The following is a 23,030-nucleotide window of genomic DNA, read 5'->3' as shown; positions in this document are numbered from 1 at the left end:
AACCTGCGTTTCCCATTTGCACCACTCTTTTGCAGATGCCATTAATCTTTTTAATGCAGAGAGGAGGGGTGAAATTCAGATCTGGTGTAAGCAGGTCTAACTCCATTGATGTCAAAAGAGTTTTTCACCCACTTACACCAACACTGAATTTGGCCTGGAGTTTGGAGCAATGAGAGAGCTTTTCCTGCTTCTGTCTGCACTCTGCATGAGCTCTAGATAAACCTTAGCCATGAGTGATTAACCCCTTGATCACCTTTCAAGGGCACCGTGTTCATTATTCAGTAAAACATAAAATATTTTGATCCATTAAATCCTCATTATCCATAATGATTCTCCAGGGCGCAGGAGATGTTGAATCAGCTAGCGCAGATTTAATTTTCAACTTTTACCGTAAGATATTGATAGCATTATGAAGCAGACACTAAAATGAAGCAGATGCTAATTTGAGGTTAAGCTCCAGGAGGCGCCTAGCAGTCTGACCAAAGAGACTAATGATGTTCATCAGATAATAAAAAAGGAAAATCCCATCCCTACCCCCATCCTGAATGTCTGCGTAGAAAGCAGGAAATGGTCTCCTTTTGGATATCCCTTCTAGTACCCTTTAAAATCTATTAGACAAAGTGGATCCCATTACTTGCTAAGGCAAAATTTTCAAAATGCAGTCAATTTTATTAGACTGCTTAACTTTCAATTTTCTTTATTTTTTATAACATTTTTTCAATAAGTACTGGAGGTGCTGGTAGAGAGAGACTTTCTAATGTTTAAAGGTTTGGTCCTACACCACTGATATCAAAGTGAGATTTGACATTGACTTCAATGACCTCATAGTCAGACCTTCAGTGAATCCATGACATTGCAAATCTCTGCTCTCAGTTCAAATACAACAATATAAATAAAGGGACATTTCGGAACAAAACTGAAATTTCATCTGCCTTCTGTTTTCTGTAGTGAGCTGTCACTTTCTAGTGTTGATAGCAATTAAATGACGTATATGATCCCTCTGCAAGAATATGCTGTCAAACTGTATCCACTGATATATAGCAGCATGACTGTTATCCATGACAAAGTTGAAAAGGCCTCAGACTTGTCTAATAAGTCAATGTCAATGATCATTTGGATTTATAATTTCCCACATAATATTTTCAATTTTATTTGGTATTTTTCTCTTAACAAGTTAAAGCAGCAAAGAGTCCTGTGGCACCTTAGAGACTAACGGACGTTTTGGAGCATGAGCTTTCGTGGGTGAATACCCACTTCGTCGGATGTATGTCCATGCATGTACATGCATCCGACGAAGTGGGTATTCACCCATGAAAGCTCATGCTCCAAAACGTCTGTTAGTCTATAAGGTGCCACAGGACTCTTTGCTGCTTTTACAGATCCAGACTAACACGGCTACCCTTCCAATTCTTAAGAAGTTGTGTACCTAATTGTCTAGAAGATGGGTAGGAAATCTGCATGCTACGGTAATATATAATTATCAAGATTATATCTTACAGTAACATGGATCAGAGTTGGGGGCTTCCTTATGCTAGGTGCAAGACAAACACCTGCAAAGATACGGTCCAGGCCCTGACAAGCTTACAATAGATATATGCTATTTTCCCATTCAACCCGTGCCAAAATACGTAGTGATATTTATTACTGTATTATGTGATCTGAGACTTGAGAATGAGGTATGAGATAGAACTTCTTTCCTATCTTTCTGGAAGGTAATCCCTAGCGTTTAGATTATTATTTTAATAATAAATATTACTATATATTTTATAAAAATATTACTAATATGTAATGCTGCTCTAAGAGTTTAATCCAAAGCTCACTGATGTGAATGGAAGGACTTCATAGACTCATAGACTCATAGGTCAGAAGGGACCAATATGATCATCTAGTCTGACCTCCTGCACAAGGCAGGCCACAGAACCCTACCCATCCACTTATATAACTACCCCTAACCCAGGACTGAGTTATTGAAATCCTCAAAACTGGTTTGAAGACCTCAAACTGCAGAGAATCCACCAGCAAGCGACCCATGCCCCACGCTGCAGAGGAAGGCGAAAAACCTCCAGGGCCCCTGCCAATCCGCCCTGGAGGAAAATTCCTTCCCGACCCCAAATATGGCAATCAGCTAAACCCTGAGCATGTGGGCAAGACTCACCCGCCAGCACCCAAGAAGGAATTCTCTGCAGTAACTCAGTTCCCATCCCATCCCATCCAACATCTCCCCGCAAACCACTGAGCAGACTTATCTGGTGATAATCCAAGATCAATTGCCCAAATTAAACTATCCCATGATAACATCCCCTCCATATACTTATCAAGTTTAGTCTTGAAGCCAGATAAGTCTTTTGCCCCCACTACTTCCCTCGGAAGGCTGTTCCAAAACTTCACTCCCCTAATGGTTAGAAACCTTTGTCTAATTTCAAAGTCTAAACTTCCTAATATCCAGTTTGTACCCATTCGTCCTCGTGCCTACATTAGTACTAAACTTAAATAATTCCTCTCCCTCCCTAACGTTAACCCCCCTGATATATTTATATAGAGCAAGCATATCCCCCCGCAGCCTTCTTTTGGCCAGGCTAAACAAGCCAAGCTCTTTGAGTCTCTTTTCATAAGGCAGGTTTTCCATTCCTCGGATCATCCTAGTAGCCCGTCTCTGGACCTGTTCCAGTTTGAATTCATCCTTGTTGAACATGGGACACCAGAACTGCACACAATATTCCAGATGGGGTCTCACCAGCGCCTTATATAACGGTACTAACACCTCCTTATCCTTGCTGGAAATACCTTGCCTAATGCATCCTAAAATCGCATTTGCTTTTTTTAACAGCCATATCACATTGGCAGCTCATAGTCATCCTGCTATCGACCAATACCCCAAGGTCCTTCTCCTCCGTCGCTTCCAACTGATGCGTCCCCAACGTTTATCTAAAATTCTTATTATTAATCCCTAAGTGCATGACCTTGCACTTTTCACTATTGTATTTCATCCTATTACTCTTACTCCAGTTCACAAGGTGGTCCAGATCTTCCTGAATAGTATCCCTGTCCTTCTTCGTGTTAGCAATACCCCCCAACTTCGTGTCATCCGCAAACCTTATTAGCACATTCCCGCTCTTTGTGCCAAGGTTGGTAATAAAAAGGTTAAATAAGATCGGTCCCAAAACCAATCCTTGAGGGACTCCACTAGTAACCTCCTTCCAGCCTGACAGTTCACCCTTCAAGACGACCCGCTGGAGTCTCCCCTTTAACCAGTTCCTTATCTACCTTACAACTTTCATATTCATCCCCATCTTTTCCAATTTAACTAACAGTTCCCCATGCGGAACCGTATCAAACGCCTTACTGAAATCAAGGTAAATTAGATCTATCGCATTTCCTTTATCTAAGAAATCCGTCACCTTCTCAGAGAAGGAGATCAGATTGGTTTGGCACGATCTACCTTTAGTAAATCCATGTTGCAGTTCGTCCCAATTACCATTGACCTCTATGTCCTTGACTACTTTCTCCCTTAAAATTTTTTCCAAGACCTTACACACTACAGACGTCAAGCTAACAGGCCTATAATTACCCGGATCACTTTTCTTCCCTTTCTTAAAAATAGGGACTACGTTAGCAATCCTCCAGTCGTACGGCACAATCCCCGAGTTTATCGATTGCTTAAAAATTCTCGCTAACGGGCTCGCAATTTCACGCGCCGGTTCCTTTAATATCCTCGGATGGAGATTGTCCGGGCCCTCCGATTTTGTCCCATCAAGCTGTTCAAGTTTGGCCTCTACCTCAGATGCGGTAATATCCACCTCCATATCCACATTCCCGTTTATCATCCCTCCATCATCGCTAAACTCCTCACTTGTCTTATTAAAACTGAGGCAAAGTACTTATTTAGATATTGGGCCATGCCTAGGTTATCCTTAACCTCCATTCCATCCTCAGTGTATAGCGGCCCCACTTCTTCTTTCTTTGTTTTCTTCTTATTTATGTGGCTGTAGAACCTTTTACTATTGGTTTTGATTCCCTTTGCAAGGTCCAGTTCAATGCGGCTTTTAGCCTTCCTCACTTTATCCTACATGTTCTGACCTCACCAAGGTAGCTTCCCTTGCTAATCCCGCCTTTCTTCCACTCCCTGTAATCTTTCTGCTTTCTCCTAATTCCCTCTCTGAGTTGCTTGCTCATCCAGTTTGGCCTGCAACTCCTGCCCCATGGTTTTTTTCCCCTTTCTTGGGATGCAGGCTTCCGACAACTTCCGCAGCTGCGACTTAAGTAATTCCAGGCCTCCTCCGCATTTAAATTCCGCAAGTTCCTCCGTCCAATCACTTCCTTAACTAATTTCCTTAACTCTTTAAAATTAGTCCTCGAGAAATCAAAACCCTAATCCGAGATCTACATTTGTTTATCTCCCATCTAGTTTGAACTGAATCAGCTCATGATCACTTGAACCAAGGTTATCCCCTACCACCATTTCTTCTACGAGGTCCTCACTGCTCACCAAAACCAAATCTAAAATGGCATCCCCTCTCGTAGTACTTCAACTACTTGATGAAGAAATCCATCCGCTATCACATCCAGAAAAATGACCCTTATTATTCTTGCAAGCACTCGTCCTCCAGTCTCTATCCGGGAAGTTGAAGTCTCCCATAATCACACATTTTCCCCTTTGTGCTTACTTCATTAAGACATTAAAGAGGTCTATATCCATATCCAAATCAGATCCCGGCAGTCTATAGCACACCCCAAGCACTATCTCAGGGGAAAGCTCTAGTTGCTTTTTCACCCAGTGTGATTTTTGCCCAGAAGACTCTGTCTTATCCATTCCATCGCTTCTTACTTCATTACAGTTAATCTCATCATTGATGTACAAGGCTACTCCACCACCTTTGCCTTTCTTCCTATATTTTCTAAACAGCACATAGCCTTCAATACCTGTACCTCCAGTCATGAGTACTATTCCACCAGGTTTCTGTTATCCCTATGATATCCGGTTTCACTTCCTGCACCAATAGCTCCAGTTCCTCCATCTTGTTACCTAGGCTCCTCGCATTAGTGTACAGACATTTTAATTTTTGGCATTAGCATCAATGACTTTCTTTCCCCCGTCGTGCACAGACCTTCTACCACCAGCATCACCAGTTAATCTGGTTCCTACTCCACTATTCCTCCTCGGATCAATTCTTTGGTCCACAAGGGTATCCCCTCTCACTTTGTTTACTTCCCTCTCCAGGTTATATTCTGGCGTGGAGATCTCCTGGACATCTCCCAACCATCTCCCCAAACTTCCTAGTTTAAAGCTCTCTTGATGAGGTCGGCGAGCCTCCATCCTAGAATTCTGTTTCCCTCCTTACTTAGATGAAGTCCATCCTGAGCAAACAGTTGTCTGTCCGTAAACGCTTCCCAATGACCGTACATCCCAAAGCCCTCCTTGTAACACCAATGCCTGAGCCATCTGTTGATCGCCATAATCTTGTCACTCCTTCGTCGCCCTGCTCTAGGAACAGGCAGAATCCCACTGAAGATCACCTGAGCCTCGATTTCTTTGAGCGTCTTCCCCAGTCTGGCATACTCCTCCTTGATACAGTCCAGCGAGTAACTAGCCGTATCATTCGTTCCTACATGAAGGACAATCAACAGAGTTTTTCCCACTCCTGCAATGATCCTATTCAGCCTCAGGTCCACATCTGTATCTTAGCCCTGGCAGACAGCACACCCTTCTGTTCTCCGATCAGGTCTAGTTACAGGCCTGTCTATTCTTCTCAGTAAAGAGTCTCCAATCCACGTAGACTTGCCTTTCCTGGCGACAGTTTGATTCTCCGGTCTATCCCCCACACCAGCCTGCCGCAAGCCCTCGCGATTTGTATTTGCCCTTACAATCCTCCTAGGGCTCATACTTGGTGCCGCCTCCATCGACTCCTCCCCTCCTTCTGCAGGACTAGCTGCTCGTCTCTTTTTCCTTGCCTTCTCTCCTTCAGCAGCCTGCTGTGCTCCATCTTCATTTCCCAACTCAGCAAACCTGTTCCTGAGTTCTATTTTCTCCATCGCTGGCCCGTCTTTTCCTCTGCCTGTTCTCCTAGTCACATGTTACCACCGTCCACTTTCCTCATCTGGCAGCCCCTCCTCAGAGTTCTTTGGTCCTGCTTCCATCCGCTCGTCTGGCTTGTCCCCTGCGCCTCATCATGTCTGTGTTCCATCATCCGCTCAACCCCCTTCTAAACTCAGCCAGGGTTTCCACTTGCATCTCCAGTCCTCTTATCTTTTCTTCCAGCAGCTCTATCAGGCGGCACTTCATGCAGACATAACTCCTTTCAGGTGCCCCCTCCAGGACCATGTACATGCCACAGCTACCGCATCCGGTCATCCTCAGCATGTCTCTACCTGCTGCCTCTGCCTCCGTCATATCTGTCCCACTCTGTGCCTGGCAGTCCACGCCTCACACCGTACACAGGCCACCAACGAGTACTGGACTCTTGCCCCTTCCCTTGTCTGACTTCCTGGTCTCTGTGCCTGGTCTCCCCTGTGACCTCCCCCGGGAACTCCCACTGGAACTCCCCTGTTAGCAGCGCTGTTCGCTGGCTCCTGTGCCGCTGCCTGAGTGCCTGGCTCCTTATATAGGGCCCCTAATCAGGTAAGCCCCGCCCCCAACTCAGGGCTCAGCCTCGCTCCCAGCACACAGCCCCTAGCAGCCTGCACACACACTCACTCACACACAAACTCCATAATACAATCCACAAACTACAAAAACCTGCTCCTCCGACAGAACTCCCACTGGAACTCCCCTGTTAGCAGCTCTGTTCGCTGGCTCCTGGGCTTTCGATTGGGTTCTTCTCTAGTAAAAATGGGATCATTTGGTTGCTAATGTGTAGATAAACAAGAGAACAAACGTAATTTGCTGATTATTATTCACTCGCCTTTTTCTTTTCTTAAATCTGGCCTAGTCCTATATATTCTAAAGTCATTGTTATCTAATTGGACAGTAACCCAGATAGGGTTACAGAATTTTATTAATATTATTTATTGTTCCTGTAATATAAACAACTAGCAGTCCCATTTGTGCTGGGCAGCGTACAAACACATTGTAAGAGAGTCGCAGCTCCAAAGAGCCTACAATCTAAATAAGCATGACAAACAAACTGTGGGAGGAGAAACAATGGTGAAGTAGTGATTTGTCCAGGGTCACAGAGAAGATTGATGACAGCTGGGAATGGAACCCAAATCTTCAGGGTCATCAGCTAATATGCAACCCAGTGAGCTATATTTCCTCTGTAGGCCTGAGAGTTGAAAAATATTTGACACAATACTAACTATTCATTCTTCTTCGAGTGGTTGTTCATGTCCATTCAAAGTAGGTGTGCGTGCGCCACGTGCACACCAGCCAGAAGATTTTCCCCTAGCAGCGTCCGTAGGGTCGGCCCGGGCACCCCCTGGAGTGGCGCCACCATGGCGCCCTATAAAGGGGCCCGCCGACCCTCCACCCCTCAGTGCCTTCTTACCACTGGTGATGGCTAGCTGGAACTTCTCTTGCGTAGCATTTTGGCAGTGTCCTATCCTTACTGTTTAGTTCATGTGTTTAGTTATTTTATAGTTAATTGGATAGATCTTTGTATATAGTTTTCGTAGTTGGGGGATTCCCCCCCCCAGAGTCTTCGTCGCTCGCTGGGGCACGCCCGGGTCCCCTGGGTTCAAACTCTGTGAGAACTGTGGGAAATTCATGCCCAAGAGTGACCCGCACTCTGCATGTTTGAGGTGCAACGGAGAGAGCCACCAAAAGGCCCAGTGCTCTATCTGTAGAGGCTTCCTCCTGCAAACTCTTAAGGACAGGGCTCAAAGACTTAGAGTCCTCCTGATGGAGGCAGCCCTACGACCACCCTCGGACCCAGAACCGGCCGAGGCAGGGCTTAGCACGTCGTCCTCGGTGCGGAGTGCCCTGGCACCAGCATCAAGACTTAAGGCCCAGCCCAAGTCGTCAAAAACCCGGCACCGGACGGAGTCAGGTCATAGGAAGTTGGCCTCAGTATGGCACCACTCACCTTCGCCGGTGCCCACCAAGAGAAGGAAGCCGGTGAGGGATCGGTCACCCCACCAGGATCCAAGGCCGACGCCATCTGCAGGTGTAAGCGGACAGGCTGGGCTGCAGCCCTCGGCAGTTCCGTCGACTCCCGCACCGCGGAGAGGGTGATCGAGTCCAGACCAGCCTAATTCCCCGGACCTCAGCGGAGACATATGCCCCCTGTTGACGCCAGAGGCGTTCGAGGAGGCCTCAGGCCTAATGGGTCTCCCGGCACTGGCCTCCCCGCATCGTAGGAAGTTCCCTGCTGTGGCCCATCCACCAGTGCAATCTAGAGGCAAGCCGGCCATGCTGTCGCCTCCCTCCCCGCACCGCGCTGTGAAGGCGGCATAGGACCGGATGAGAGGCTCCCCGCCGCCTCGGCACCGCTCTCCTTTGGCACCAGGGGCTGCTCCCCCCAGGTTCTCGTACTCAGAGACCTCAGACTCAGAGGCAGACTCCTATCGCTCCAGCCGGTCAAGGAGCAGGAGATCGGTGTCTGAGGTGAGCCACCAGCATTACCCGCAGTGGCAGCAACAATGGCAGCCGCCCTCGCAGTGGCCATTTTGGACTCCCTGGGCCTACCATCAGTGGGTAGGCCAGCCGTTTGGCCCTAGGTCAAGGTCGGCTTCTGTGTCCTTGATGTCGGTGGCCCCGGTGCAGCTGCCTCCCCCATCTACACCATCACCAGGCAGGGGTGTGCCATCGTCAAGTTCAGCACCCCCTAACAGGGCAGCAGCACCAGCAACGGCTTTCGTTCGGGCTCCGCCGGCACTGCATGATACGCCAAGTCGCTCACTGGCGACCCCGGTACTTGCCACGGTGCTGCATTTAGACTCAGAACCGGCACCGCAACCTCAATACCATGTGCTGCAGGACCCCAAGGGGCCGTATGCACCGGAGGAAGGGCCGCTTCTTGTAGTCGCCTCGTTGTCCTCCCCGGATGAGGCGGTCTCGGGCACAGCTGCGGCACCGGCCCTAGAGGACACTCGAATCCTCCAACAGTTGCTTCGGCAAGCAGCTCAAAGCCTCACAATCCAAGCGGAGGAGATCAAGGTGGACATGGACCCTGTAGTGGACATTCTGGCCCCCTCAGGGCCATCCAGGGTGGCCCTCCTGCTGATAAAGACTATAGCGGATATGTCCCGCACCCTATGGCAAACACCAGCCTCATTGGCCCCTACCACCAAGAGGACGGAGCGGCGCTACTTCGTCCCCTCTAAAGGGCATGAACACCTGTACGTCCACCCTTCCCCCGACTCCCTGGTAGTAAATGCGGCTAACCAACGGAAGCATCAAGGGTTTCAGGGGTCAACACCGAAGAGCAGGGATGCAAAAAGACTTGAGCTCTTTGGTAGAAAGGTGTACTCCACGGGGGGACTCCAACTCCGCATTGCCAATCAACAGGCAATAGTAAGCCGATATGGCCATAACATGTGTTCGGCCATGTCGAAGTTCGCGGAGCTCCTTCCCCAGGACTCGAGATCAAAGTTTTCAGCCCTAGTGGAGGAGGGCAAACTGATCTCTCGAGCCTCCCTCCAGGCCGCCTTAGATGCAGCGGATTCAGCCTCGCACACCTGGCCACAGGCCTGGTCATGCAGCAGGGAGCCTGGCTCCAGGTCTTGGGCCTGCCCTATGAGGTCCAGCAGACAATTCGAGAACTCCCCTTCGAAGGGCAGATGCTGTTGGAGAAAACGGACAAACGTCTCCATAGCTTAAAGGACTCGAGGGCCACGCTTCGCTCGATGGGCTCGCATACCCCCGCGATCCAGCGCAGACAATTTAGGCCGCAGGAGGCCCCTCGCCCATACCAGCCACAGACTCACGAGGAGCTGGGGTGCAGGAGGGGCAGAAATGGCAGGAGGTGTCATCAGTGTCACCCCTCCGGCCAGGTGTCTGGCCAATCGAGACCACCATCTGGGCCTAGGCCCCCTATTTGATGGTACAGTCGAGGGCGACCTACCAATCGAGACTCTGGATCCTTTCACCCCTACCTTTGGGTCACATCTGTCCCACTTCTACCATGCCTGGTCCCGAATTACGTCGGACAAATGGGTGCTCCGCACGATAGAGAGGGGATATTCTATCCAGTTCTCCTCCCTTCTGCCCCTCCATCCTCCCTCCCTGTCCTTCTTCAGGGACCCGTCTCATGAGCAACTTCTAATTCAAGAAGTGAAGTCCCTCACAGAGGCAGGGGCGGTGGAGGAAGTCCCGTGGGAGCTCAGGGGCAAAGGCTTCTGCTCCCAGTACTTTCTCATACCGAAGGGCAAAAGGGGGCCTGAGAACCATCCTAGACTTGCGGCGGCTGAACAAGTTGTGAGGTATCAGAGGGGCAGCAGTGTTAGTCTGGATCTGTAAAAGCTGCAAAGAATCCTGTGGCACCTTATAGACTAACAGACGTTTTGGAGCATGAGCTTTCGTGGGTGAATATCCACTTCGTCAGATGCATCTGACAAAGTGGATATTCACCCACGAAAGCTCATGCTCCAAAACATCTGTTAGTCTATAAGGTGCCACAAGTTTGTGAGGAAACTCAAGTTCCCCATGGTCTCCCTGTCCTTGATCATCCCCTCCCTGGATCCAGGAGATTGGTATGCCGCCCTAGACTTAAAGGACTCCTATTTCCACATTGCCATTATTCCATGGCACCGTCGGTACCTCAGGTTCGTCGTGACCGACATCCATCTGCAGTTCACGGTGCTCCCGTTTGGCCTGTCAGCTGCTCCCAAGGTCTTCACGAAGTGCATGGCGGTTGTGGCGGCCTTCCTGTGCGGGCGGGGCATCCAGGTATTCCCCTACCTGGATGACTGGCTCATAAAAGGCCGCTCCAAGGAGCAGGTAGAGACCCAGGTGTGCTTCATCAGGCGGACCTTTCCCTATCTTGGCCTCCTCTTGAACAAAGCCAAATCCACCCTGTCTCCGATGCAATGAATAGAATTCATAGGAGTGGTTCTGGACTCCACACACGCCAAAGCATATCTGCTGGAGTCCAGGTTCCATGCAATTTCCGAGCTCATCCTAGGACTGAACCGCACCCCGGTCACCACGGTGCAAGTTTGCCTCCGGCTGCTGGGCTACATGGCGGCATGCACTTATGTTGTGGTCCATGCCAGACTCCGGCTTCACCCGCTGCAGTCCTGGTTGGTGACAGTTTATCGCTCGGGCAGGGACTCCCTGGACTCAGTGGTGTCCGTTCCCTGCTTGGTGCTGAGCTCGCTATGGTGGTGGCTCGACCTGCGAGAAGTCTGCATGGGTGTCCCCTTTACTGCCCCCCAGCCCTCCCTCTCCCTGGTGACAGACGCCTCAGATCGAGGTTGGGGAGCGCACCTGGGACGGCTCAGGATGCAGGGCTTGTGGTCGCCAGAGTTGCATATCAACGTCAGGGAGCTGAGAGCGGTCCGCCTGGTGTGTTTGACCTTCCGGTCTCACCTGACCGGCAGGTGTGTTTCAGTCCTTTTGAACAACACGGCGGCAGTCTTTTATATCAACAAACAGGGGGGTGCATGCTCCTCTCCCCTCTGCAGGGAAGCCTCGCACTGTGGGATTTCTGCGTTCACAATGCCACTCACCTGACAGCGTCCTATCTTCCGGGGGAGCAGAACGGTTTGGCGGACACCCTCAGCCGCTCGTTCTAGGGTCACAAGTGGTTCCTCCGATGGGATGTGGTGCACTCAATTTTCCAGCTCTGGGGCTTTCCCCGGTTAGACCTGTTTGCTTCAAGGGAAAACAGGAAGTGCCAACAGTTTTGCTCCCTCCAGGGCCACAGTCGAGGGTCTCTGTCGGACGCCTTCCTTCAGTCATGGGAGGGCGGTCTGCTCTACGCCTTCCCTCTGATCCCCCTGATACACAGGGTGCTTTTAAAGGTTCACAGGGATCACACCAGGGTAATCCTGATAGCCCCGGTGTGGCCTTGCCACCATTGGTACACATCACTCCTGCACATGTCTGGTCAGGCGCCCCTGACGCTGCCCCTCCTCCCGGACCTGATCACGCAGGACTGGGGCTCCCTCCACCATCCGAACCTCGAGTCCCTTCACCTCACAGCCTGGATGCTCCATGGCTGAACCCAGTGGAGTTGCAGTGCTCCCAGCAGGTCAGGCAGGTGCTGCTGGATAGCAGGAAGCCATCAACTAGGGCCACTACCTGGCTAAATGGAAGCACTTCTCTATATAGTCGGGTCAGCGAGGTCTCGACCCACTAGGGGTACCAATTCCAGCTGTCCTTGACTATTTGCTTCACCTAAGACAACTGGGCCTCTCCCTTTCCTCCATTCGCGTTCACCTGGCGGCCATATCCACTTTTCATCTGGGAGAGGGGGGTGCCTCAGTGTTTGCGAACCCGCTGGTTAGGCATTTTCTCAAGGGTGTGGACAGGCTCTTCCCACATGTCAGCCGACCCCTGCTTGGGACCTGAATCTGGTCCTTTCCGTCCTCTCGGGGCCTCCCTTCGAGCCTCTGGCTTCATGCTCCCTGCTGTACCTGATGTACAAGACCGTCTTCCAGGTGGAGATAACCTTGGCCCGGCGGGTGTCGGAGCTTTGAGCGTTAACATCTGAGCCCCTGTACACAGTCTTCTACAAGGACAAGGTCCAACTTAGACCTCATCCAGCTTTCCTACCCAACGTCGTTTCACAGTTCCACATAGGCCAAGATATCTTTCTCCTGGTGTTTTATCTGAAACCACATGCCTCCAGCAAAGAGCAGAGGCTACGCTCCCTGGATGTCCGCAGGACTATGGCCTTTTACATATAGTGTACCAAGCCGTTCAGATGCTCAACCCAGCTCTTCATCGCAGTGGCAGAAAGGATGAAGGGGCCCCCGGTCTCTTCTCAGTGAATCTCTTCATGGATCACGACTTGCATCCGGGAATGCTACAGTATAGCTAAGACCCCTGTCCCTCCCGTCAAGGCCCACTCCACTAGGGCACAGGCCTCCTCTGCGGCGTTCCTGGCTCAGGTTCTGACTCAGGAGATTTGTAGAGTGACCATGTGGTCCTCCATCCACACATTCTTGTCTCACTATGCCATCACTCACCAGGCTAGGGATGATGCAGCCTTTGTTCACGCAGTACTCCAGTCAGCAGTGATCTCCAACCCCACCTCCTAAGGTTAGGCTTGTGAGTCACCTACTTTGAATGGACATGAACAACCACTCGAAGAAGAAAAATGGTTACGCACCTTTTAGTAACTGTTGTTCGAGATGTGGTGTTCATGTCCGTTCCAACACCCACCCTCCTGCCCCTCTGTAGGAGTGCCAACAAGAAGGAACTGAGGGGGTGGAGGGTCGGCAGGCCCCTTTATAGGGCGCTGTGGTGGCACCACTCCAGGGGACACCCGGGTCGACCCTACGGATGCTGCTAGGGGAAAATCTTCCGGCTGGCGTGCATGCGGCGCGCGCACACCTACTTTGAATGGACATGAACAACACATCTCGAAGAACAACAGTTACTAAAAAGTGGGTAACCGTTTTTTCCTTCAGGCCCTACCCCTATAACTACCAGTGCAGACTTGACACTTAGAAACAGAACCATCAAAGTGGCATCAGTGCACATTTGATTTAAAAGAATCCATTTTAATAAAAAATAAAGTTTCAATACCATTCAGACTTGAAAGAGTTATTGAGTTTTCGGGGAAAATAATCTTGCTCCCTTGCACTCCCCCCACCCCCAGAATTTCAAATTGCCAGAGAACATTGTTCCAGTCACATTTAATCCCTGAGCCTAACTGAACTGAATTTGTGGTTTCATTTCAAGTGCTATTGGTCTGGTTTTCATGTCAAAATTACATATTTGCTACAATTTGTCTCTCTTCCAAGATTTGCTGAAGCAAAGGAAACATTTGAATGAAATTTGAGACTGAACTACTTTCTCACTCTTCAGGAAGGTAATCCTCAGTCTTTAGATAAATACAAGTATTTGGCTTCCATAATATTCTCAGTCTGTTCACAGTCACCACATGGATCTAATTTAGCATGGACAATTTTTCCCCAGATCAAAGAGTTACAGTGATGAATCTTACCTAGTAAGATACGGTCGTTGGTCCATATCATGTCCTCCCTTGCATTTCCACAGTTATCACATCTGTATAATGGGGATAATAGATTTTGTCCAAACTGGCAATTACTTTCAGTTCAACAAATGAGAATCTGTGTAAATATGAACTATGATTGTTAACACTGTAAAGCTCAAGTGAGAAAGCTATATTGATACTTGGTTTTTTTTTTCTTTTAAGTTACAGAAAATCTCCCTATTCTGACAGCCACAAAATCATGTGAATCTTGTCTTCAGGAAACTTCCATTAAGCAGGGGTGGTCATTCCAAGTGTCCGCTTTCAATAGGGTTGGGAGGCACAAGAGAAGGGGGACTTAGGCAAGGTCTACACTAGGAGTGCTTTGCCAGTATAGGTATACAGGATATATTATACTGGCAAAGCACTCCAAGTGTGGGTGTATTTTGTACCAGGAAGATGGCACTTCTGCCAACATAGTTTATTCCAGTCCCCCCGAATGGAATGAACTGTATCAGCAAAAGGGTAGTTTTGTTAGTACAATTACATCTACACTCAGGTTTCTTATTGGCACAGCTATGTTAGTCACAAATCACACCCATGACCAATGCAACTATGCTGGCAAAAATCTGTAGTATAGACCTGGCCTTATTATGCAGCATCCATGCCATTTATTTCTGTTGAAGAAAGCAAGTCAGTTTGGAAACCAGAGGTGCTCAACTCTAAGCTGGCTGTGGATAATGAGTAATGAGGCCAGCCCTAGTTCATACAAAGACTGTCAGCACTGGGGGTAGCATGACCCAGTGGTCATACCAGAGGAATGCCAATTGGGGTATCATCTAGCATATATTCTTGACTGTCATTGACTTGGAATATGATCCTGAGTTAGACACTTAGCCTTTCTGTTACTGCTCGTATGTGGGGCCAGATAAATCCTCCAAGCAGGGGAAAAGGGAGGAATTCTCCTTTCATAATGTTCTCCCACTAGATGTTTCCAAGTATATTATTTCACTTTCATTCCTTGAAAGGTTCTAAAACTGACAGCATTTTCCTTGACATTTCATTGAAGCGACACCACAGAGAGCTCTCCCTGTTCAATGTAGTGTAAGTCTGAAAAACCTTAACGGAATTCTGAAGTTCATGCAGGCTATGAGAGGGCAAGAGGTATGTGTAGTGCAATGGTACAAATGATGATAAACTCTCACAGGAATGTTTATATATCTATTTTATGGCCATGAGAAACTGATCCATAAGGTGGTCCCATTAGAGGTTGCACTTGGCCCTGAAATTTCATCCTGAAAAATTGGCCTGTATTTTTTCCACCACATCTCGTATATATTTGTAATGGGCAGTAGCACGTGGATTTGCACCTCAACTGTGTCATGTGCAAGGTACTCTTATTGTTTTAATATACTGTGTTGGGGCACTAAAACATCAATATTGCAAAGTATTACTGTATAGTTCCCATTAGATTCATTTCAAAGGACAGATTTATTAAATAAAATATTGCTGTATTCACCCCTAAAACTCTGTTAGAACAGTTTTAAGCATCTGGTTTCAGCCAGAAGTCAGGAAATGCACAGTTAGAGCTGGAACACCATCGTATCCTAATGCCATAGTGTGTGAATATTGTAACTTATACATAGGCTGATCCTGCAGTTTTTATTCAGGGAAGAGTCTATTGACTTTAATGGAAGTTTAGCCTCAGTATGTAGGTCAAAAGAGTGTAGGATGGGGGGGGGGGGCGCTATGCTATATAGACTAGATCTTCCATTATTCTGAGTCTTCCTAACAGAGAACTATATAAAAGTGAGGACAACAGAACAAAAAACACACCAGACATTACTTTCTAGTTTCCTGAATGATGCTGATGTTGTGAAGTATGAAAGTTTATGAGAAGAGGTCCCAAGCCAAGAAGTTCCTATCCAGATTAGAACTCTCCTGAAGTTTCAGGTCCAAGTTTCAGTTCATGTGCCTCTCAGAGACTTTAAGGTCAGAAGAAATCATCACGATCATCTAGGTTACCGCCAGCATTCTGCAGGCCACAGAACCTCATCCACCCCATTCTACCCTCTGGCTGAGTTACTGAAGTCCTCAAATCATGGTTTAGAGACTTAAAGTTACAGAGAATCCACCATTTATACTAGCTTATACCTGCAAGTGACCCATGCCTCACTCTGCAGAGGAAGCGTGGGGTATCTGCCAAGTTGGACTGGGGAAAATTCCTTCTCAACCCAAAATATGGGGATCTCTAGACACTAAGCATGTGGGCAAGACCCACCAGCCAGACACCTGGCAAAGAATTCTCTTTAGGGACTTAGAGCCTTTCCCATCTAGTGTCCCATTCCTGCCCATTGAAGATATTTTCTGCTAGAAGTTGTATATTGGCTACCTGCCACTGTAGGCAACATAGGCACCGACTCTCTGGGTGCTCCAGCCCTGGAGCACCAACAGAAAAAAAAATGGTAGGTGCTGAGCAACCATTGGCAGCCCCGCGATCGGCGCCGCCCACTCCCTCCCAGCATCTCCTGTCCATTGCAATCAGCTGTTCTGCAGTGTGCAGGAAGTGCTGGGGGAAGGAGCGAGGGCAGGGCACACTCAGGGGAGGGGGAGAATGGGGCAAGAAGAGGTGGAGCAGGGGTGGGAAGAGGTGGGGGGTGAATTGGGGCAGGGCGTGGGGTGGAGCACCTCTAGCACATTAGAAAGTTGGTGCCTCTGGTAGGCAGTCTCATCATACCATCCCTGCCATAAACTTATCAAGATCAATCTTGAAGCCAGTTAGGTTACCCCCACCTTCCCACACCCCATTCTCTTTGGATGGCTATTCCAGAACTTCACTCCTCTGATGGTTAGAAACCTTCGTCTAATTTCAAGCCTAAACTTGTTGATGGCCAGTTTTATATCCATTTGTTCTTGTGTCCACATTGGTGCTTAATTTAAGTAATTCCTCTCCCTCCATGGTATTTAGCCCTCTGATGTATTTATAGAGATCAATCATATCTCCCCTGAGCCTTCTTTTGGTTAGGCTAAACAAGCCAAGCTCTTTGAGTCTCCTCTCTAAGGTAAGTTTTTCCATTCCTTGGATCCTCCTAGTAGCTCTTCTCTGTATCTGTTCCAGTTTGAATTAATCTTTCTTAAACATAGGAGATCAGAACCGCACACAGTATTCCAGATAAGGTCTCACTCATGCTGCGTATAATAGTACTAACGGCTTCCCTGTCTCTTGTGGAAATACCTTGCCTGATGCATCCTAGGACTGAATTAGCCTTTTTCATGGCTGTATAACACTGGCAACACAGAGTCATCCTGTGATCAGCCAATACACTCAGGTTTTTCTCCTCCTCTGTCACTTCCAGCTGATACATGCCCAGTTTATACTCTGCAAGTAGAGTACTAAAACATTTGGGCCCAGAGTTTTAAAGGTATTTAGGTGTTGCTGCACTCAGCATTGCAATGCTAACAAATTTAGGAGACTAAATCTCATTTTCAAAAGGGGTAAAGGGATTTGGGAGCCAAAATACCCCTGACTATAGATGGGATTATTGATCCTAAGTACCAAAAATCCCTTTTGAAAATGAGATTTAAGCTTATACAGCAGTTAGATTTGCAATGCTGAGTGCAGCAACACCTAAATACCTTTAAAAATCTGGGTCCTATCACCAAATTCACTGTTGATGCAACTCAGTAAAATCAATCCTGTATCCTGAATGGGGCAGGGGGACCAGTTAGGGGGAAAATTGTTTGTAAGCATATAATTGAATATCCTATCATAACGCGTATGCATGAAAGAGCTAAATTAAGGTTGCATGGGCTCTTATTTGTGATATTTCCTAACTCCTGAGTGCCTGAATTATGCAAGTAAACACTATTAACTTGATTTTTATTTAAATGTTATACTACATATTTGGCATTCCTGTGCGCCACTCTAGCTTTTGGAGGATTCATTTATCTCTAATATGTAGCACAGACTTATCCATAACAAGAAAAAAAGTAACACGATTGATTCTGAAATATCCCATTACCTCCAGCCTTGGGTGTTGTCTAAGACATGGTAAATCAACACAGAAGTCAGATGAGGTCATGCACTGCAAGTGAGGGAGTACTAAGGTCATGAATGGGTCAATCTAGAGCAATTTAAAGGAAATCAGGGTCATTAAAGGGTCAATCAGAGGGTAAATCAACACACTGGGGTCAGATGAGGTCATGTATTGCAAGTGAGGGAGTAATGGGGTCACACATGGGTCAATCTGGAGCAATTTAAAGGCAATCAAAGTCATAGAGGGGTCAATGAGAGGGTAAATCAACACACTGGGGTCAGATGAGGTCATGCATTGCAAGTGAGGGAGTAGTGGGGTCACACATGGGTCAATCTGGAGCAATTAAAAGGGAATCAGGGTCATAGAAGGGTCAATGAGAGGATAAATCAACACACTGGGGTCAGATGAGGTCATGCACTGCAAGTGAGGAAGGAGTGGTGTTATGCCTGGGTCTATCTGGATCAATTTAAAGGCAATAAGGGTCATAGAAGGGTCAATGAGAGGGTAAATCATCACACTAGGGTCAGATGAGGTCATGCATTGCAAGTGAGGAAGTGGGGGGTCATGCCTGGGTCAATCTGGAGCAATTTAAAGGCAATCACAGTCATTGAAGGGTCAATGAGAGGGTAAATCAACACATTGGAGTCAGATGAGGTCATGCATTGCAAGTGAGGAAGTGGGGAGGGTGATGGATGGAGCAATTTAAAGGCAATCAGGGTCATAGAAGGGTCACTCAGAGGGTAAATCAACACACTGGGGTCACAGGAAGTCCTGCATAGCAAAGTGGGGGAGTAATGGGATAACGCATGGGTCATTCTAGATCAATTTAAAGGCAATCAATCAGGGTCATAGAAGGGTCAATGAGAGGGTAAATCAACACACTGGGGTCAGGTAAGGTCATGCATGGCACGTGAGGAAGGCACAGGGTCCTTCATGGATCAATATGGAGCAATTTAATGGCAATCAGGGCCATAGACGGGTCAATGAGAAGGTAAATCATCACACTAGAGTCAGATGAGGTCATGCATTGCAAGTGAGGGACTAGTGGGGTCACACATGGGTCAATCTGGAGCAATTTAAAGGCAATCAGGGTCATAGAAGGGTCAATGAGAGGGTAAAACAACACACTGGGGTCAGATGAGGTCATGCATCGCAAGCTAGGGAGTAGTGGGGTCATGACTGGGTCAATCTGGAGCAATTTAAAGGCAATCAGGGTCAAATCAACACACTGGGATCAGATGAGGTCATGCATTGCAAGTGAGGAAGGAGTGGGGGGTTATGCCTGAGTCAATATGGAGCAATTTAATGGCAATCAGGGGCACAGAAGGGTCAATGACCGGGTAAATCAACACACTGGGGTCAGATGAGGTCATTGATCGCAAGTGAGGAAGGAGTGGGGGGAGTCACACATGGGTCAATCTGGAGCAATTTAAAGGCAATCAAGGTCATAGAAGGGTCAATGAGAGGGTAAAACAACACACTGGAGTCAGAAGAGATTATACATTGCAAATTAGGGAGAGGTGGGGTCATTCATTGGTCCAACTGGGGAAATTTAAAGGCAATCAGGGTCATTGAAGGGTCAATGAGAGGGTAAATCAACATACTGGGGTCAGATGAGGCCATGCATTGCACGTGAGGAAGGAGCAGGGTCCTTCATGGGTCTATCTTGAGCAATTTAAATGCAATCAGGGTCATTGAAGAGTCAATGAGAGGGTAAATCAACACACAGGGGTCAGATGAGGTCATGCATTGCAAGTGAGGAAGGAGTGGTGTCATGCCTGGGTCAATCTGGAACAATTTAAAGGCACTGTGGGTTACAGCATGCTCCCGTAGGGCAATTCTGGAGCCTTCAGGCTATGCGAGGTTAATAATGAATTTGGAGGCAATCAGGGTCAGTGAGGAGTTCAATAAGCGCAACTCTGCAGGCAGTAGATTCACATGGCATCAGGTTGAGGGGTCAATGAGGAAAATTAAAAGGCAATCTGGGCCAGAGAAGGGTCACTGAGAGAGTATATGAGGATACTGGAGTCACATGACATCGTACATGGAAAGTGGGGTCATGTATGGATCATTCTGGAACAATTTAAAGGCAATCTGGGTCACAGCATGATCAAGGAGGGCAACGGTGAAGGCTGTGGGGTCAGGCAAGATTAATGAGAATGAATCTGGAGGCAATCAGGGTCAGAGACATGTCCATGAGAGCAACTCTGCAGGCAGTAGTTTCACTGTCCCGTCTCACTGCCATGCCCTCTACTTCCAGCTAGAGTCATGCTTCTTGTTGCCTGGTATTGTGCATCAATAGACAAGGCACCTGACAGACTCCCTAAAGTAGTTTGTTTCTGCATCCCTAATGGAAATGGGACCTTGATTTTTTTGGCACTCGTATGATTTGCAATAATACATAATGATCCCTCTGAATCTATCCCCCATAGTAGCACAGATTTATTGACAGATCACAAATACAATTTCACAATGAAACAGCCCAGGAGCTCTTGTAAGCATTTTCTGCTATTCCCAAAATGGAGCCTGAGGCAAAAATCTTTTTATTAATATAAACATTGCAGGAAGACAAGACCAAGTTTACAATTAAACATGTTCGTTTGTGAAAACCTCTTCAGCCTCCCTAAGCCTTTGCTTTACCAACTAGATCAGTGGTTCTGCATCATTTCTGCTGTGTAACCAGCAAAATACACTGAAAATGATCCCGCAACACACCATATTCTGCAACCTTTGCTGATAGAAAAGCTGGTAGGATTTGGGTCACAGGAAGACACAATGGTAAGTTTTGGAGTACTGTGGGCTAGATGAGAGGTGGCTGGGGCTGGGTAGAGTAGACGGTGGTTGGCAGGGTGGAAGGCTGGTGATGGGTTTGTAGCGAGCACCTCCGCTGCACACCACATATCAGTTTCAGGACAGTGTCAGGTTTTACCTTAGCATGTGGTATCAAAACAGACTATGACATCTGGACAGAAGACCTCAGAGGAACAGAAATGCTTTCATCTCTTTCTACCCCAAATTTAAGGTGTTTTGTAGTTTTGAGATTATCGCTAATGTAATGTTCATCTGCATACATGATTTAAATAGTTGGAGGTATGAAGAGGTAGCAGTGGAGTAAGGTGATCAAGCTTATTTCAGGTCACATGAGAAGATACAGCTCCACCTCTCTCACCAGTGTCGGATTTAGAGTTAGTGGGGCCCTGTGCTCAGCTTCATTTTTAGCCCCCCCCCCCCCCCCCGGGACCCAGGCAAGAGAAAGGACATTCTCTCTTATCTTCCCCATCCCTGTTTTTCATTCTTTTTTATTTCCTCCTCCTATATTATAAGTAATAGGAAGTAAATGAAAATAAAGTGAGGTACCTTGATTGTTTGTGTAGTCTAACTTTTTTTCCCACAGACCACTTGAAAATCACTAAGAGTTTCAGTGGACCACTTAATGATTCCCAAATATTGTTTGTACCATTAGCTAACTATTGTAAAGTGCTTTGGATAAGAGTGCTTTATATAAAAAAACATTGATGTGTGGGGTCTAGCCTGCAGTTAGGATGTGGGAGGAGGCTCAGGGCTGGGGTGTGGGGTCTGAGAGAGAGTTAGGGTGCAGGAGCAGGCTGGGTGTTGGAGTTAGGGTGTGGAAGGGGACTCAGGGCTGGGACAGAGGGTTGGAGTGTGGAGCAGTTACCTGGGGCAGCACCCGTTTGGTGCGAGGGGTGCAGGTGGGGATGGGAAGGTGCAGGAGCTCCTATTTGGTGCTCAGGGCAAGGGGCTGGGGGTGTGTGTGGGGGGGAGCTTGGGGCTACATCCCAGTTGCAGCCGCTGGGTTACTTTACCTAGCTGGCTGGTGGATGCGTCCTTGCCCTGCTGCTGCTCCTGTTCGCTGCTAAAGAGAGCTGAGGCAGCTGCAGCACTTGAGAGCTGAGACCTCTTGGCCTGCCGCTCCCTTCCCCTGGCCTTTTTCCAGGGGCTACCAGTAGCAGTGCCTGCCAGGGACTGCACCTGCGCTGCCCAGCATCCAGAGGAGCACAACAGGCACCAGCGTATGCCCCACCAGAGGAACATGTCCACCTCCCCTACAGCACGTCCTCAGCCAACCTCTCACCTGCCTGCCCCACCTGGCCGTCAGCCAGCAGCAGGAGCCCCAAGAGGCAGCAGGAGTCCAGCTCACCGACTGGGAGAATGCACCGCACGCCACGCCTCCAGCATGGCTCTTAAATGGTTTCCTCCCTGTTCTCCTCCACAGCTTCTGCCCCTGCAGCGGTCCCCCCAGCAGGAGGTGCTGGACAGTGCTGAGCTGCCTGGCCCTGTTGCACCCTGTAGTTGGGGAACCCCATGCCAGGGCACTGTGTGTTTCATTGTAAATCTGCCTGTGTCTCTCACATATGACTTTCACCATTTCACAGGCCTTGAGGCTACAGGATACATTTAAAAACATTCTTTACCCTTTATTAATCTCCCTAGACAAAAAATATGAGTTTAAAGTTGGGCTGTCACTTAATCACAGTTAACTCACACGCTTAACTCAAAAAAATTAAACACGATTAAAAAAATTAATCACACTGTTAAACATGGCACTATTGTAGCTGGCATTGCAAGATATTTATTTGCCAGATGCACTAAAGATTCATATGTCTCTTATGCTTCAGCCATCGTTCCAGAGGACATGCTTACATGCTGATGTCGCTTGTTAAAAATAATGTGTTAATTAAATTTGTGACTGAACAACCTGGGGGAGAATTGTGTGTCTTCTGCTGTTTTACCTGCATTCTGCCATATATTTCATGTTATAGCAGTCTTGGATGATGACCCTTGTGCGTGTTGTTCATTTTAAGAACACTTTCGCTGCAAATTTGACGAAATGCAAAGAAGATTCTAATGTGAGATTTCTAAAGATAGCTACAGCACTCTACCCAAAGTTTAAGAATCTGAAATGCCTTCCAAAATCTGGGAGGGATGAGGTATA

Source organism: Gopherus evgoodei, chromosome 5, assembly GCF_007399415.2.
Source record: "Gopherus evgoodei ecotype Sinaloan lineage chromosome 5, rGopEvg1_v1.p, whole genome shotgun sequence".
NCBI classification, from domain to species: domain Eukaryota; kingdom Metazoa; phylum Chordata; order Testudines; family Testudinidae; genus Gopherus; species Gopherus evgoodei.
This window is presented reverse-complemented; position numbering follows the sequence as displayed.